Source organism: Lepisma saccharinum, chromosome 11 (genome assembly GCF_977018435.1).
Source record: "Lepisma saccharinum chromosome 11, izLepSacc3.1, whole genome shotgun sequence".
Classification (NCBI taxonomy): Eukaryota; Metazoa; Arthropoda; class Insecta; order Zygentoma; family Lepismatidae; genus Lepisma; species Lepisma saccharinum.
In genome coordinates, this window is record NC_139239.1 from 6,119,533 (window position 1) to 6,139,145 (window position 19,613).

Below are 19,613 nucleotides of genomic sequence, written 5' to 3' on the forward strand. Positions count from 1 at the left end.
CTAAATTCATGGGTAGATTTTACATGTGGGTGGGTTTAAGTTCAAATTTAAGGGGTGTAAAAGTAAATTTCGAGCTGAAATGACCATAAATCTGGCCTTCTTGAAAACTTTAAGAGGGTGTTGAGGAAATTTTTGAGGTTGGGGTGTGTGGATAAATTACTGTGGGGGGAATTGACTAAAACGTCATTTTATTCGTGGAAATATACACACGGAACTCGAAAGCAGCAAATCAAAACTGAAGCACTCTTTGTGTAATTTTAGGATTCTTTAAAATTGTCGTGCATGATCTCAACTGATGCGTTTCTGATTAAGTACCCTTTGCTTCAATTCTCTGCATATTTCGATGAAGTTTATGCATTTCATTCTGTTACTGGAGTCAAAACATATGTATATTTATATCGTCACAATTTGTGTGTATTATATGTGCATATAATAGGCTACCAAAAACTCTTAAGTCAACCAATCAATCTATTGAGAAATTTGCTGGGGAAGAAATTCCTTGCCTAACCCTCCCCAAAGTCGTCGGCCACCGTAGCAAACATCCACTGTGTAATGTAATTTTCGAATCCGTGCCTCCGAATAAGATTATAAAAATGAGATGGGACCAAAGTAGGAGAGCCTCTCTCCACAAAACATCCATTTACTATTCGATGAACTCTGATATAGGAGAACGTATTCTAGAATCGAGTGATTGAACTCGGACTCGGACCGTTATCCATGTGTCCCATTTAAATTATCCACCCCCCGTGATTTTAAAATAATTTCTTCTCTTTACATGGGTTTTAAACATGATAACCTGCCCTTAACAAATCATATATTACTGAAAAGAATCTAGAATTCTAATTTTATTTCACTCAACCATTTTAGGATCATAATGACAAAATCTAGTCTCCAATTCTGTAAGGTTTTTGTTAAAAAGAAAGCCTGAGGATATATGAAACTCAATATGCTGACCAAGGCAGAAATTTATTTTATTTTAAAACATAAACTAAACGTAAATGTACAGAATTGGTACAGAATCTGAAGAAGACCTTGCTAGAAGGTTGAAACGTTACGTTTAGTTTATGTTTTAAAATAAAATAAATTTCTGCGTTGGTCAGCTTATTGAGTTTTTCATATCAAGGAAACAAGGATTAATGCTGTTATAACTGAGCATATAAAATAAATAGTACACGTATTAATACAAGAAAAGGTAACTGAAAGTATTTACTAGTCAGAATTTCGGTTATCTTCTTTGGCCCACCCTGTATATAGATCATGTACACTTCTTCAATTTATTTATTTATTTATTTACTCAGAGTTTCAGATACAGTCTTATTTGGCCATCTTACACTGAAACAACATAAAGCAGAAACAAAAAAATAACAAAAAATAAAAACAATAACAAGATGGGATAGATTTACATGTTCTTGGTCAGTAATATACTCGTACAAAAATTACGTTCTGGAAGGAAAATATCTACATTCAGGGGAAGTTTGTTGTAGATTTCTGGGAGCCTGTAAAACAAGGATCGTTGTAGAAGGGATAGCCTAGTGGTTTGGTGGTGGAAGAGTTGCAGGTTGCGGGTTTGCTTTTGGGATACCCTAAGTGTAAATTCACTGATTAGGAGATCTGTTCTGATTTTGCCATTTATTATCTTGTATAAAAATTTCATGTCAGCTAGATCACGACGAAAGGATGGAGTGTGAATATTCAGAGCAGCAATTTATAAATTTGTGCAATTATTTCTTATGAAAAACTTGGACTTACGTTATCTATAACGAACTAAAGACAAATACTTTTGCCACTGTCTGTACTTCGGAATTCATTTATTTTCCTTACATTCTCTTTCTTTGCTCCGCAGAACCCACTTCTGAACATTACAATAAGAAAAAGTGTCTAAGAAATATGGAACATTTTTCAGTTCGACAAAGTTGTGGACTGTGGACAAGTTTTTCCGCCAAGGTGTCCCCAAAAGATATGCCAGTTCAAGAAGACACATTAGCAACAGCGGCATTATATATAGTCGAAATATATTGCAAACTTTTCCCTACTGAACGTCTCTCCAAAGTATCTTTTCCGGCGGAAGCAATAAGGAATAAAAAGAGAGAGCGCGGCGAAAGTTATTCGGAAAAGGTCTCGACAAGAAAAAAGGGCGGGGAGACAAGTTTCGGTCGACCTGGCCCGGTACGAAAACGCTCGACGACAAAAGCAAGACAATATAGCAATTCGTGATGAAGCAGAAAGACCTGCGATGGGTGACCTCGTCGAGACATTTGTGACCCCCACGGTCACGTGGGATGGTTCTGCAGCCCCTGTGACGACTGTGAAACTGGGCGGGGCATGGCGGAACACTCCTTTCCAGCGATCGATACGAAGAGAGTGCCACGCCCCAAAGTAAGGGGTTTCTGGTAAGCGGCAGGCAGCATTGCGACTGGGCCTACACCGTATTTTCGTCATCGCTTCCTTCTCTCTCTCTCTCTCTCTCTCTCTCTCTCTCTCTCTCTCTCTCTCTCTCTCTCTCTCTCTCTCTCTCTCTATCTATATATATATCTCTGTCTTTCATTCTTTCTCTATTTCCTCCCCCGCTTCTATTACTCTCTCTCCCTCACTCACTCTATTTATTATCTCATTCTCTCTATTATTCTATTTCTATCTATCTCGTTCTCACTCTTCCTCTTTCTCTCTGTCTTCTTATTCTTTTCTATATTTTTCAATTCCTCTTTTCCATTATTTATTTCTCTCTCCCACTATATCTTTCTCGTTCTTTTCTCCTTCTCCTCTCTCTCTCTCTCTCTCCCTCTCCCTCTTTTCCCCTCTATCCTTTCATCCCGTTTCTCTCCCATCCCCTCTCTCTCTTTCACTCTCTCTATGTATTTCTATCTTTCTCTCTCCTTCTATTTCTATAGTTCGTTCTCTCTTTTTCTATCTCACACACTCTTGTCTTCCAACCCTTTTATCTACTTCCCAATCTTTGCCTCTCTCTATTTTACTCCTTTATTTCTTTCTCTCTTCCTCTATTTCTATTTTTGTCTTTCTCTCTCCCTCTATTTCTCTCTATCTTTCTCAATCTCCCTTTCCCCTCTCTCATTTCTTCCCTGTTTCTCCCTCCTCCTCTCTCTTTTCCCCCTCTCATTTCTTCCGTTTCTCCCTCCTCCTCTCTCTTTTCCCCCCCTCTCTCTCTCTCTCTCTTTCTCTACATCCTTGTTCTTTATACATCTTAATCAAAGCTACATGCGTTTGCTTACCAAGACATAACTACTAGAGCATTTTGCACATATGTCGTCGAAACCCGGAACCACACGCTGTAACGTCGAGACAAAACTGACGGCACAAAGGGATCGACCTAGTAAGGAAATTGTTACAGACAGACGAGGTAACCACTATCACGAGACACGATCACCAAATGAATTAATCATATGCATAGAGGCCATTTATTTATACTGCTGCGAAAATTTATTGAATCGAAGCAGACGCTGTTGTTTTGTATTAAAGCGACTATGTGTTCTATAGTCAATTAAAAAAAACATTTGTGGAAATTTCAACATAAGGTGCAACCTCGACCAGGTCCCTTCTACTGGCCTCCCCGATGGCGCAGTGGTAGCGTCGTCGCCTTGTAATCAAGGGGTCCCGGGTTCGATACCCGGTGGAGGCACAAGTGGTTCGGATCCCACTTTAAACTGTAGGTCCAGTCCCGATTAGCCTTACTGTGCATAAAGTGGACTTAAAACACCAAATCAATCCAATCCAAGGTCCCTTCTACTGAGGTAGCTTCGCCTGGCTTTTCGTTGCGTGGAATTATTTCTGTTAGTGATCCGCAAACGGAATCTGTTGCCTCCAAATGTTTGAAGATTCGGATGAGAATAACCAACCCTACTAAAAACGTCCTCAGTACTACGTTCATGTATCTCCCTTTCTCATTGTTGGAAAATAGTGAGGCCTAAATGATGTAAAACGTATTTCAGACAAGCATGCAGAGCCCCCCCCCCCCACGTTATCGCTTAATTACGTCTGTTTCTACTCTAAATGTAGAATCTTTACACTACAATTTCATATACGTGTCATCAACGTTGTTCAGTTCGTTGAACGTCACGTGTAGTATTAGTGAAGAAATAAAGTCAGGATCAATGATGTATCTTTTTTTCAGTCAATTATAATTCATGTCAGCCATTATTAATAATCCAAACAGCTGCAGTAGTAGACCTCCGTGGCGGAGTGGTTATCACAACGCGCTACGACGCCAGGGGTGCTGGGTTTGAATCCCGACATGGTCATGCGTGTTATTTGTGAGTGTTCCTTGATCAGTTTCATAATATCATCACTCATCATCATCGCCGCGATTAGCCAAAAGTTGCTTTATCTTAACAACACACGACACTGTTCAGTCTAGCTTATCGTCTTGATCTCTTATGTCAACAAGGGTCCCGGGTTCGAATCCCGCTCGGGCTTGCTTGTTTGTGAATGTCCATTCATCAATTTAATCATTTCATCACTCATCCCCATCTTCGCAAATTAGTCAAGAGGCACAAAACGCGAAGCAAAATAAAGAAAATCAATCAATGATTCGTATGTCAAATCTTAACTTGAATGCTTGCAAAACTTCTGTGTTCATATCACGAGGTCAAAAGAATCTAAGAAAAATAAACGTCATTTCAACTCACGTGACCATTGAAGATAATATTCCCACAAAGCAATTCAATTGCTTGTGGATGTTTTGTACAATGTATCTGTACAATAAACCTCAGTTTCAAGCGATACAATTGTGGTTTCAGGTAAATTACATTGTCCACATGTTTAATACGTTGCTAATGAAGCAATCATAGCATCCGAACAACTAATTACGTCAGCAACCACTTGTGCAACTGAAACCCAAATTTCGATCTTGTCTGCGTCCATTGGCCCGTTACAAAATTACAATGCAGGTTCATTGCAATATGACGTAAGTGATCGATCGTTGAGCATTCAAATTATTAGTATCGAATATTCGTTTATAAGTCACTGATATATTGTTACATCCTAAAACACACACAAGATGCAACGTGTTAGTGAGCGACAAGTTTAATGCCGGAGTATGCTGTATGAGTTCAAACTAAGAACAGCAAAGGCCTGGAAAGCATGACAGGTCTTTGCTGCTGGTATGAGAGAATGGACATTCTAGAGGTGGTACGAGAAATTTGAGGCACAAGGATTCGCCAAGACTATAACTCTATACCGGAAGTCTCTGGAGTAAGGCCGCGCATAATAGTAGATAAGGGAAGAAATCGAGTGGACGGAGCAAATCAGAACAAGCTCCTGCAATCACTTTTGCTTCCTCAATGTAATACCGTTCGTTCTCATGTGTTCATTGGCCAAGCCCTCTTGAGTCGCTACTTGCCAAAGACTTGTTTTCGTTCGCCTGCTTCAGAGATTCCCAGGACAGAGTATAGGCAGATTTTTTGTCTCACTGCTTGGATTGTTGTTTTAAGTCCACTTTATGCACAGATAGGCTAATCGGGACTGGACCTAAAATGGAATCTTAACCACTGTGCTATTTGCTTCCCCCAGGCGTCTAACACGTGGCCCATTGATTATAAGGCGTCGACGTTACCACTAAGCCATCGGGGAGGCCCCTACTAAGGAGAAGAACAGATCCAGTAAGCACCTACTGAAGTGGGCAACGATCAAAACGTTGGTGCTGAGACCTTCCTATGTTTCATGATAGGGAACTATCATTGAGTGTTATCAATGCCTTATTAGCCTGTCCCCAAACAACCATCACAGCACCCAAATAAGGTTGTGCTTTGTTTTTGATGCCCTACGATGGAGTAACGAGAATTGTGACCTACTGACAGCTATCAAAATCATTACTCTCTATACTACTCCATTCCATAAACTGAAAACAGAGAAACGTTTTAACGTGTACTCTTAAATCTCAAGGGAGTTGTTCTCTTGCATGATAACGCAAGATAATGCGTGATTAAGATGACTTGTGAGGCTATTATTGGCTTAGTTGGGAATTTTTTTGTGCACCCACCATATTCGCCAGATATCACACATTAGATTCATTGCACAGCCACCTTCAAAAAGGCAACTGAAATTCTTGATAATGGATTACTAGAAGCCCTGTTCTCTCGAAATGGAGTCAATTGTCTTCCGCTTCGTTGGCAGAAGGTCTTTCATTTTGTTATTCAGCGTCGCTTTTCTGCCAGTTTTGGCTAAGCTCGACGACGAGAATGAGTAATGATATTATGAAATTGATTAAGGGGCACTCACGCAGATCACCTATGCCCAAGCCGAAATTCGAACCCGGGTACCATGCACTTAGCCACGGAACTCGGCTGCAGAAAATACTAGCCGGCGACGTTGTTACAGGCACTGTGTTTTTCAATATATGGAGCTTTGCAGTGTCGAGATTAATTTCAAGAGAACCTTTTACTTGCCTTATAATAAAGACAAATTCACTTCATTAAATCACTAATAAACATGTACTGTAGTATTACACTCCAAAGTTTCGTAGCATTCATATGATTTGTACGAGTAATTTTGAAATCGTGTTCTCCGCGAGTACATTTTGCATGAAGTAGATGGCAACACTGTAATATTCTCCTAGAACAACTTGAATAAGTAAGTTTGCTTACAGTCAACAAAAGTGAGGCAAAAGTGACGGGGGAGTGTCACAAGTCTATTTACCGTTCGATAGAGCAAATAGACATTTACCATTCTGATGTCGAGATTTCTAAGTTCCTAATTATGACGAATCCCGTCTCAACGAAAATTTGCATCCTGAAATCTGGTTCCTTCATGCTGTTTAACTATGTAGTTTAAAAAATATTATATTTTATGGAAAAGTTACTTCCGCTATCCTTTCGTGTATCATATCTTATTACAGGTGATAATTATTACATTGGTAATATATTGTTTAAATCCCTCCATTGTAATAAAAAGTACTTGGGTTGAGTTCCACACCGAAACAGGCCGACCTAGTTCAGATGAGTAGTTATTGTGATGTTCGTACTTGGAAGATACACGGTTCATAATCCGTGGCCAGTCATCCTCAGGTTATGGAAATTGCAGCGAAAATACCTATAAATGAAGCCACGAACGATTTCAGATGAGGTCAGCTATTTAGCGGTCTGCAACGCTAATCAAAGTGTTAAGCTATGGACATAGCGAATCCCCGTGAATTGCTTGAGGGTATTGACTGAGTTGGACATCAACGTACCAGCTGGAATAACAGGTTCCTGGCATAATTCCAGGGACATCAGTGGCGTACCCCTTGCGAGTTTATGGGGTGTTATGTCTGAACTGACTCGGAGTTTCCATTGTTTGATTGAATTTATTGTTGTGGCCTATTTGTATAGTTAGGTTTGACCGCGACCGGGTGGTGAGAACATGATAGAAAAAAGTTAACATGGCTTGCATGTACAGGAGAGTCCGAAGGTTTTGGGTTCATATCCAGGGTAGGTCATGACACTTTATTTGTGTTTGTTGGTTCCACGTATTCCCCCGAAACATTTTCCTCATCGTGGAGATTGGGCTGTAAGGATGTGACACTGAAATGTCAATCTCTCTTACACGTAGTGCACCAACGTTGCAGGCTAACGATGTCTGGATCTGAAGCCAGGATAGCCCTCTGTGCGGCTTGTGTGGTCTATGCTGGCTTGTTATTGTTCTTTCATCCATTTAATTTATTACCATCCATCCCCGTCGTCACGGTTAGCCAAAAAATGACATAAAAACGATCAATCAATCATCGTGGAGATTGGATCTCACTTTAAACTGTAGGTCCAGTCCCGATCAGCCCATCTGTGCCTCAAGTGCACTTATAATAATCTTTCGTCACTTATCAAACTATATCGCCGTGGCGATTGAGCTGATGTAGTAAAACACAGCCTTAAATAGGTCAACACACAGACACACATGATCTATGTTGGACAAACAACTTTGTCGACCTAATGTAGTGTTGTAAAGGTGACAAAGTACAGTCATGAGCACTACTGAATTCTAACACTCTCAGAAGTGTTTGCGATTGCTATAACTCACATCAGATATTATTCTATTAATCAACATTATTTGGGGTAAATGATGTAGCAAAGGAATGTAACAGTGTGTGTCATTCCGAGAAGCTTCCTGACGTCAGCGTTGATTCGTTGTTTAGGACTCTATCATAAATACACTGCAATTTTTCAGGGCTTGATCAAAACGGAATTATTTATGCTAAGAGCCCTAGACCTAACATGTCTAACCTAACAACCAGAATATTTATTCTGACGTCAGCAGACGAAGGGGCTCAAAATGTCGTGCAATAAGTTAAAGCCATCGGTCAACGAGACTCCACGCACGTTCTGGGGATATAAAGTTGTACGTATTTCAATGTGCCACAGCAGTATTGACATTCGTAGTACATAAATTTTTGGTTGTGTTTGTCTCTGCAGTATCACTACGAGCAGAATGACATTTGTACAAAGTTATCTAAAGTGGTGTGTAGTTGTGCTCTCAAAAATGTGTTTCTTCTATTGGCCAAAAGAGGGAAACACTTTTCGTCTCTTATTTACAAGTTTAGAATCCAGTTTTCTACACAAAAGCTAAGTGAAAAGCTCAGTTAAGTAAAAGAATCGACTTACTTACAAGAAAAGAAACTATTTGTTACAGTAAACAACACGCGGGAAGAAACAAAGTTTCAGCGCGTTTTGTTGTCTTCTCTTTGGAACTTTTTTCTCCCTCGCAGCTTTCCGACGACTTGTCGCCACTCTCACCGTTGATGGCACATATACTATTCATGCAACTTTGTGTCTCCGCACATTAAATATTCATCTAATGTATTCCCAATTGTACACCACACATAATGGATACCGAGTAACCGTTTGCAGTAGAAGAAGACCTACTTTGTTCAACGGAGGCTCCCTCAAAGGGCAGAAAAAGCAAGACGACTCAAGGTATTATTCCGCTAACTTTTTTTCGCTTACCCTAACGACAATGCATGTTGGAAAAATAGCTGTTCGGAACGATATGAAGGGTGTGTAGCATGGGTAGATGATACGTGTTTTTAGGACCAGCTTAGACAACGAAATATAGCTAACTTGAGCGAATTCGGTGGCTGAAGTTTCCCGGTTCTAATCCCGGCTTGGTCATGGGTGTTGTTTGTGAGTGTTCCTGCTTCAATTTTATCTATTAATTACCCATTTTGATCGTCGCGATTAGCCAAAAGTAGCAGAAATGACAAACAGCAGACAGAAACAAAAATGCAAATTGATATCGTAACCAATTTGCAAGGGACTCTTTTTCTCTTTAAAACCTTCAACGCTAGACAAGCCTAGGAAACTGGCGAGCCGTTGGATGAGAATGAGAAAGGAGACAACTTGAAACATTCTTCTACTTCCCTAAATAGGCAATAACTAGGTTGGATAGTTGAATAATTCATTGATTTAGTTCATTTTGCTTCACTTTTCTGCCATGTGGCTAATCGTGAAGATGAGGATGAATGGTGATAAGATGAAAGAGATGAAGGGACAATCATATACACATGTGGACATATACAGCAAAGTCCCATTGTTCTAGACGCCAGAGCCTCGTTAGTCTGTAAAATGCAGTCGAGGGTGTACTACGTGCAGGTAAGGTTGACGTTTGGGTGTCTTGAGAAAGTGTCACCCTTTCACCCCGGATAGATGAATAAACTGACCGACTCTCTAGCTAGATAGGCATCTAATGCTAGCTCACACTTTGTCGTGGAAGATTTTCTAATGAGTATGGATGTCAGCGTCGTTAAGATTAAAAGTCATGATCAACTACATGCACTCATGAGGCTACTGGACAAATCTGGAGCTTTGCCGAAAACAATGCCTAATTTCTCTAATACCCATACTTCTGTTGCAATTTTTGTTATTTTACGTCGCTTTTCTGCCACTTTTTGACTAATCGCGACGATGAGAATGAGTGGACGTTGGATGAAATTGATTAAGGCACACTCACAAAGAACGCCATAGCCCAGGCCTGGATTCGAACCAGGGAACTGCTGTGGCGAGAACGAAAGTCGGCATGTTTCTATTGGTTTACCTTTATTTCCCAATCGATGCAACCAGAATCGACGATTGGGTACCAAAACTGGGAGCAAAGACAGTTGATTTGCTCTTGGTAGACAAGGCTTAGCATTAAGAGGCTATAGTGCGAGGGGCAAAGTGGCAAAAAAGTGGGAGGCAAGTGTCCCCCCATGCCCCCTTAATCGACGCCATTGAATGCAACGAGTAAAAAATGAACAATAATTAAAGAATGATCGTTCGTTCTCGACATTTCATTTACTTTAAAAGTGTGTGTGTGTACTTTTTATATCGTTCTCATACACATACTAGTAGATAAGCAAAATGACTCTGAGCAAACAAAAGGTCTAGCCACGATACTATATAAGTAACGACCATATTCTGTCTGTTTCCTTGCGTTTATTCTTTAAATAAAGAACTTAAAATCTAGTACATGCAGCACACCTAAAAAATGCATACAGATATGTATCTTGCTGATACATAGGAATAGTATCATCAGTACCATCTAGCGGGTTACCGTGTAATGTCCAAAATCGAGAATATTACGTAAAAAACTTATCTGCTGGAAACAAGCAGCACCGTTATATTTTTTATGGTCATTTCTGTTTATTTTTCTAATTACATGACTAAGTTTTAAATTTTCGAATTTGTTTATTCTACATAATATACAAGGAATTCCTCTAGTATTTATCTTATATACGTCCACCAGTCTTGGAAAGTAACGAGTTACTTGCATGTGTTACTTTTCTAGTGAAGTACTGAAATTCAGTTACTTTTGAATGAAGTAACTCAGACTGAATTTCATATCAACTGAAGTAACTATCCGAAAGCTTACTTTTATAGTATCACATGGTCTTATATTTAGTTACGCAGAAATAATTTACGAAGAACATTGAAGTTAAGTGCTTTCGATCCAGTAACAAATTGTTATTGGAAATGGACCCACTTCTCACTTCAAATTAAAGATATAGAGCAAGTTTCAGCATTTCGCTTGAACTTGTGGAAGCCAGCGAGCGATTCATGCGGTGTGAGCTTCTCGCCTGCACACTTCACCTCAAGACAAATGAGCAACAGACGTGTGGAGAGTCTCTTACGTTGAGAAGTAAAAATACTGCGAGGAAAGGCGCCGTCCTTTTCACGGAAACACCTCCTGTATCTTCCGCCATTGTCACAATGCCACACCTGTTACTCGCGAATCAGGTGGCGAGAGGTTTCGCTCTGCAAACACGTGACAACCGACAAAGCCTCCTGCCTCACACACTCTCTCCTTTCCGGCCCTCTTACAACGCTACAGTACCGCTGCTCGCTCTGCAGTCTACACGGGCTTACAAGATTGATCTTTCACAAATATGGCCATGTATTGTTTATATTTGCACCGTGATGAGTGAAAATACAGGGTGAGCAGAATTAGGTAAACACTTTTAGTATGCTATAAGTCAGGGGTGGCCAACACCTCGACCGGCAAGCCGCGAGAGGTAGACCCCGGTGCTCTTGTCATATTATACGGATTTTATTATGCATAGCCACGAAACATTTTATAGCTTACTTCTCTGTATTTTCAACTCTTGTATCAGGAAAAGAGCTTTGTTGTAACAGTTAATTTCTTTCTTTGTTGACACACATAATAATTAACCATAAAAAATGTAAATATTATTTGCCTTCATTGGCGGAATGCAGTGTCAAGTGTCTGGAAACAAGTGAAAATTGACTGCTGAAAAAGTACAAAATAGTTGTGTATTTTTTTACTGGTTCCCAGAAACAAGTGAAATACTTTTGTTAAAATGAGTGTTTATGAAAGAATAAAATTGTAGTAATTATGTTTATGTAAAAAAAATATCTTCTCATTAAAAGGATGAAAAGATGCTAATGATGAACTGGGGAGATTCGGCCTAAAACGGATGCCAGGCCCACAGTACTGAACCCAAAACTTATTTAATAAATAAATACATAAAATAAAATAATCAATGTCAATTTTATGGTATTGGCCCTTTGCTTCCTTTTTTAGGCTCTCGTTGTTAGGCCTAATAAGATTAGTAGACCGCCAGTGATTCTTGAAATGTAAATTAGCTCTCAAACCATAAAAGGTTGGGCACCGCTGCAAGTTTTTGTTACATAAACTTACCGTTTGTTTAGTAAGGAACAATAACTCAAACATTTTTTTTCTTTAATTGTAAGCTCGAAGTCACTTGTTGGCAAGACGTCAATTTAATATGACTGCCAAGCAAGAAAAAGAGCATCATGTATTCATTGCGCATGGTTTTTGGGAGGGGAAGGAAGAGGTCAGACGACCATTTTGAGATCCCTTTGCAATCACCAAAGCTTATTCTTTTGTGTGGATTTTGCGCTGACATGCTTGTTGGTCATTATTCCTCTGAGAATGTACATGGAGACTGTCGCATCGCAGCGATACGTGACCATTCTACAAGACTTTGTCGTCCCAACAATCCAGCAGAACACGGATATACGAACGATCTGGTTCCAGCAGGACAGGGCCACTGCCCATACAGCTTCCATAAGCATGGACCTGCTAAGAGCAATGTTTGCAGGGAAACTAAGACATCGAATGGCCACCAAGGTCTCCTGGCCTTACTCCGCTTGACTTCTTCTTATGGAAGTTCATTAAGGAAAATATTGTCAGAAGATAGTAGTGGAACTGAAGGCCCAGATAACTGACATCGTGAACTGACACCGGTCGATGTTCTCACATCACTAAAGGCCGAAGTGTATATTGGGAAGTGTGTGGAAAAGAAAGGTACACATTTCGAGCACGTATTTTACTCTAGCCGTTGAGCAGCTTGAAACTAAAGTGGACTAAACAAAAATTGTTGAGTTATTGTTTATTACTAAACAAAAAGTATGTCTTTAAGATAATTTATTTTTGGGCCTCCCGATGGCGAAGTGGTAGTGTCGTCGCCTTGTAATCAAGGGGTCCTGGGTTCGATTCCCAGTGGAAGCACATAGTGGTCCGAATCTGACTTTAAACTGTAGGTCCACTCCTGATTAACCTTACTGTGAACAAAATGTGCTTATAACACCAAATACACAAATTTAAGATCATTTGTTAAAAACTTATAGCATCCCAAAAGTGTATAGTTAATTCTAAACTACCCTGTATAAGCATTCGCTACGTAGACCGGCTCGATCTAACGCATTGTATGGGTTTTAGAGTACACGAGAGAATCACTTATGTAAGTACGGAGACTGTAATCTTATCAAGGAAGAAATATCTCAACGTCATGGAGGCAATTAGTAGCACTTAAGTGTTCGAAACCTCACAAACGCGACTTCCAGCATCCTCGTAGTGTTGGAAGACGTAACAATGAATAGTAAGCAAATAACATGTTATATGCCCAAGTTACGTCAGTGTTCCCGTTCATCGCAGGAACAATTAGGTTAGCGTGCCCAGTTGTCTTTGGAGGAGGTGTCTGCATCAAGGATGTAGGCGTCTGATTCGTGAGATGCAACTAGATCCGGTAGACGTTTTGTATGCTCTGGTTTAACCTTCAAAATTGAATGCTCCTGTTTTTGTTCCAAAGCAGATGAGCAGCTATAGTGATTACTTCTCGCAATTCAAGAGAAACGGAGGTGTGGTTTCAAAGTGATCTAACGTGACAGAAGGTATCGTACAGTCACAATCAAAATATACACATTCTATGCTTGCCGAAATAACAGAGGTTTACTGGGACAAAGTTATTGATGACAAGACTTAGAATCTTACACAAAAAATATAGGGTGGCCTAAAAAACCATTGCATAACAACATACTATTCTACATTTCGGTTACTTTTATTTTCGGCCACCCTGTATTTGTTATTTTCTCTTTTTTAATCCAGTGCTTTATATTCCACGAGACACATACACATACAGAGGGTGCTGGAGTAACTGATGATGTAGATGTTACTCTACAGGCTTGAAATCAAGGTGTCTCGGGTTCGATTCACCGTTCAGACACATATTACAGTTATTCTGATCGCACCTTGAACTGTATATCCAGTTCCGATTAACCTATCTGAACATAAAGTGGAGTTGTGATGAACTTTATGAAGGGTGACGAAACTACAAACGCCTACCAGAGCCGGTTTCATGGAATGTAAACTGAATTCACTTATAACGTTTAAGATACGTAAGAACTCGCTCCTATACCAACCTTGGATTTTTAAATAGCAAGCTGCAATAAAACGTACTGAATATATGAACCTTTAACTTGAATATACCTGTGAGAGAATATTTTGTTATGTTGAACTATGTATTTTGTAGAAGCTGGGCATCAACGTCTCTTAAGTGCAGTATACTCAGTACAATTGACCTTAATTTTTGAAGTTATGAGCTTAACCATTCCTACCACTGAATATGTAGCTGCGTTTGTATGTTTCCTTGGTATTGACCTGCCATCTGTTGGCAGAAAGCGAGACTAGAACGATCTTGGTATGATTACTCAATCATCTCTGCAGTTGTGCGTGATAATTAGATCATCCTGTATATATAAATCGTAAACAAATTCGTGTGGTATTTATTCTGAAAAAATGCTCCAGAATCTTTTAAAGCATTTTCAAAATAGTTCATGGAGCATTTACATCAAATAAACACATTCTCACATGAAATGACACATAGGACACAACTTCAGATTTTTTCACAGTGTAGGTGTTCGATACCGGGTGGACGCACATAGTGAGTCGGATCGCACTTGAAACTGTATGTTCAGTCCCGATTAGCCTATCTTGCATATAGTGGACTAAAAACAAAAACTGAACCAAAAGTATTCTACGCAAGCATTAGTGGCTCTTTCAGAGGAGAGATTTTTTCATGTATATCGACCAAGTGAGTGTTGGATATTTGTACTAGCTTTCGTGAGTTAAAGTCACTCTCATCTTCATGGGCTGAAGATTCAAGATTCATCTCCTGAATGTATGGTTGAACTTAGATTTCGGACAATTCGGAAACCTTCAAGACCTCACGTGGTGCAGATCCCGGAAGGATCATTTCATCATTCGTTGCTAGAAAATCTTTCCATGAATTTCATTGTAATTTCCTATTCCTTGGAGGAAGATGTCAAGGCTTTTGGATACATTGTTCAGTCTTTCTCTCGCTCTCTCTCTCTTTCTTTCTTCCTCTCTCCGTATCTCTCTTTCTCTTCCCCTCTGTCTCCCTTTATCTTTCCCAATTCCTCTATTCCTCTCTCCCTATTTTATTTCTCCCCTATACCGCTTTATTTTTCTCCCCTCTCCCTTTCCTTAACTCTGCCTATTCTTTTTTGTTCTGTGTTTCTCACTCTTTCTTTCATCCATCTCCTTCTCTTTATCTCTCTCCATTTCTTTCTCTTTCTCTCCGACTTTCTCTCTCTCTCTCTCTCTCTCTCTCTCTCTCTCTCTCTCTCTCTCTGTCTCCCATTCTCTTTCTCTCTCTCTCTCCCACTCTCTTTCTCTCTCTCTCTCTCTCTCTCTCTCTCTCTTCCTCTTTCCATCTCTGTCTACCATCTGTTTCTCTTTTCCTGCCCTCTCCATATTTCTGTCCATCCCTTTCTCTCTCTCTCTCTCCATTTATTTCTTTATCTCTATCCACCATTCTCTCTTTTTTCTTCATTCTCTTCCGCTCTGTCTCTCTTTATGTCCTTTATACCTTTTTCATGTTTTTCTCTCCCTTTCTCTATTTACCATTCTCCCATAATCCTCTTCCTCTCTTTCCATTACTCTTATTCTCTCCAACTCTTTATTTCTCCGTCATCCTATTTCTCTCTCTCACACCCCTCTGTCTGCCTTTTCTCCTCTACCTCCTCTTCTTCTCTTTCTCTTTCATTCTATCTTTCCTTCTCTCTCTCTCCGCCTTTCTCTCTCCCTCTATTTCACCATTTCCTTGTGCCTCTTTCTCTCACCCTCTTCTTCTGTTCCTCTTTTTTTCTATCTCTCCTTTCCATCTCCTTCTCTCTATCTCCTTCTCATTCACACATTTCTATTCAAGTTATCCAATCGTAACGATATTTTGGCAGAGCTTTGAGAATTGCGATGACAGGATGTACGAATTAGACAGAAGCAAACCAACGGGAGACGGTCGAAGTTCGTCGTAACGGAAGGGAGGGGGAGGAATATGCGAGTCATTTCCGACACTCTTGCCCGGTGGGAAAAAGTCGATTACAGCTTCCGTTATGTTTCGCGTACGTCAGAACCGGGACGTCAGGCATCCAATGATGACGACACGGTTCATTGTGGGCGACGGGCGTAAGTGATTGGTTCGGAAGCGTGTCTCCTAGCAACCGGGGGTAATTTTGCGGTTCGCATACGTTATAGTGCGAGAGGTGTGTGGGAAAGATGAGTTCATCTCTGATCCCACTGCATGAACCGACGTGCAAAATCAAGGTAAAAAATAACGTAATTCAATGCTATGCACAAGTTTTCTCTTCTCTCGTAGGAAATTACATGTTGTTACCGGTTGGTAGATAAAAAAATCTGGTGATGTAACAAGGAGCATCTTCATTTGGTGAGCCAGCGATCGAAAGCGCCAAAGAATGCGTTAAGAACTGTGTTTAAAGGCCTCCCCGATAGCATAGTGGTAACTCCCTTATCTCGTAATCCACGAGTCCCGCGTTTGATACCGGACAGAGGCAGAGCTGGTTTGGTTGATTCATTGATTTATTGATTGATTTGTTGTTTTTGGTCCACTTTATGTACAGTAAGGCTAATCGAGACTGGACCTACAGTGTAAAGTGGGATCCAAACCACTATATGCCTTCACCGGGTATCGAACCGGGAACCCCTTGATTGCAAGGCGACGACTCTACGTATCACTCTGCCATCAGGTAGGCCACACAGTGGTTCGGACCCCAGTTTAAATTGTAGGTCCAGTCCCAATCAACCTGTCCGTGCGGACTTAAAACTTGAACTCAAAAAACTGTGTTTATTAAACATACGAGTTAATGTATACAGAATTGTACGAAGCAAGAAATTACATGTTACACTGTGTTGCAAAAGATGTTAGAACTGTTCTTGTATCCGCAAGCAAAATAGTATTCTTCGCAGGATTGAGTTGCGAATTCTTTCACACACACCCGGTTCATCTCTAAATTGGTGACTGCCAACCTCAATCCGGTGCTGTAGCTGTTTCCACGGTAGGGATGTACACTACATATTTCAGATGAACGCCAGACACAAAATCCAAAGAATTTCAAGTCAGGTGATCTGGGAGGCAAAGGTACAGGTGCACCTCGATCTATCCTCTGTTGACCATACCTTCGACTTAGATGCCGTTGCATAGTTGCAGCAAAATGTGCAGCTGCATCATCATGTATGAACCACATTCATTCCCAATTTTCTCGCAAACGGTTCCATTGCTTATATAATAATGTTTTCCGAGACTTTTTGCTTCTACTATTACGTATTTTTCACTCTCGCGTTTTGGACCATCGCTTATGAATCAGCTTATACATACACATATTCATACACAGTAACCACATATATTCATACGCATAATTCCGCACCGTGGCAGCACAGTCTAAGCTGTCAGCCTTTGGACTTGGGCTACGTGACGTGCGCTGGTTCAAGTCTCCTGGGGGAACCGTAACAACTTTTCTCCTGAGATTTAGGCCGGTGTATGGGACCGGTAGCCACTCACCAATGTGAGGAAATTGGGGATTGGTCGTGCTGACCACACGTCACCCCGTAACTGGTTGCATGATCGCCCACTTCTGCTGAGGACGTCGGTAGCACTCGCGAGCTGTTCCGCCAAGCATTATAACAAAATGTTGATGCTTACTACTCCGCTAAGAAAATTTGTAACTAATGAATTATGTAATGTAATTTGCATGAATTCATCAGTAGAACATGAGATTGAAAATTATATTTATTTTATTATCTTCACAAAGAGAAGCAACAAATTTTGCTCCATTAGGTTTTTGAATGCATAAACAAGAAAGATTTTCTTGAATACACATTTCATATATCAAGAGAATCCTGATAAGGGCCTCCAAGAACGCATTCGCAATACAAACAAACATTGTTTTCTGAATACAGGCCTTCTAACAAGATTGTTAGATGTCGTGTTCCTCTCTGCAACGGAGGAGGAAGAAGTCAATTGGGAATTCTGTCAGCCTTAAAAATAAATGATCAAACAAATCGTCGTAAAAATCACTCCGGAAAGGTTCGGATGTTGATTTCTTCGCTAACAGAGGGGGAGTTGGGCGATAACTTGTTTCGGAAGGACAGAATTGTCTTAGTTGTGCCACGTGGAGTAGTATAGTTAACATCGTAACTATCTTCTTACCCTCGTTTTGTACAGTCATGGTGGCCTCCCTGATGGCGTAGTGGTATCGTCGTCGCCTTGTAATCAAGAGATCTCGGGGTCGATGCCCGGTGGAGGCACATAGTGGTTCCGATCCCACTTTAAACTGTAGGTCCAGTCCTGATTAGTCTATCTGTGCGAGTGGACTTGAAATAAAAACTCAATCAATCCATCAATGTACAGTCATGGCCACTTCTAAGTTGCCACGAGTCCATTTTCATTCAATAGGATCGTTAAAACCCGTGACACACACAGAAATCTAAATGCATCAAATGTATTTGATGCATCACAAACGAATCGATTGATGTACTAAAGTGTGTTTCTTTAGTTTTGGTCAAGAATCGGGTTTGCAGTTTGATGCAAATGAGTATTTCCTTATGTATCAATTTGTACTTTAATGCATAAATTATTTCCGTTTCTGTGTGTACAATTCGGCATAGAACCCGATTACAAATAAGATTGGGCTATCCAGCTCTATTGGTTAAATAAATACAGACTGAAAAGTGAATAAACCGTTTAATCCTCTTCATAGTTAACTATTTGCATTCAACATCGCATAAGCCGACATCTGTGTCAAAGTGGTTACTTAGCACAGAGCGCTACGAGGCCAGAGAATCCACGTTCGAATCCTGACCTGGACATGGGCGTTCTTTGTGATTGTCCCTTCATCAATTTGATCATATCATCACTCATGGCCCTTTCCGATGACACAGTGGTAGCGCCTTCGCCTTGTAATCAAGAGGTCCCGGGTTCGATACCCGGTGAAGGCACATTGCACAGTGGTTAGGATCCGACTTTAAATTGTTGTCTTACTGTGCATAAAGTGAACTTAAATCACGATTAGCCAGAACTGGCAGAAAAACGGAGTAACATGAAACAAATTAATCCATGAGCATCACAATATCAACAACTGTACATTCCTACTTTTATTCCCACCTGAATTCAACCAGTGAGGCATTTCTTCCTAGAGGGATATATTGATTTATTGATTGATTTTGTGTTTTAAGTCCACTTTATGCACAGTAAGGCTAATCGGGACTGGATCTACAGTTTAATGTGGGATCCGAACCACTTGTGCCTCCACCGGGTAAAGGGGTATATTGTAATGACGTTTGGCTTACATATGACAGACTACTTATTATAAATACCAGAGCCGTAGTGCTTCAGTTGTTATCGCAAAGCGCTATAACGTCAAGTGATCAGAGTTCGAACCCTTGATAAGACGTATATGTTCGTGTTTGCTGTTCCGAATGATGAGAAATTAGAGAATGGGTCAAATTGGTATTAAAAACATGCGAAAGAGAATGACAGAACACCAGGATAGGCAGGGATTTTTTTTCTCTAGAAAAAGTCG

General features: G+C 40.3%; 1 protein-coding gene across 2 annotated transcripts in view; it reads left to right on the forward strand.

The window, feature by feature from the left end:
- The window catches only part of nAChRbeta1 (nicotinic acetylcholine receptor beta1), a 373,117-nt gene that overhangs the window by 114,978 nt on the left and 238,526 nt on the right, over positions 1 to 19,613 (forward strand). The window lies entirely within an intron of this gene.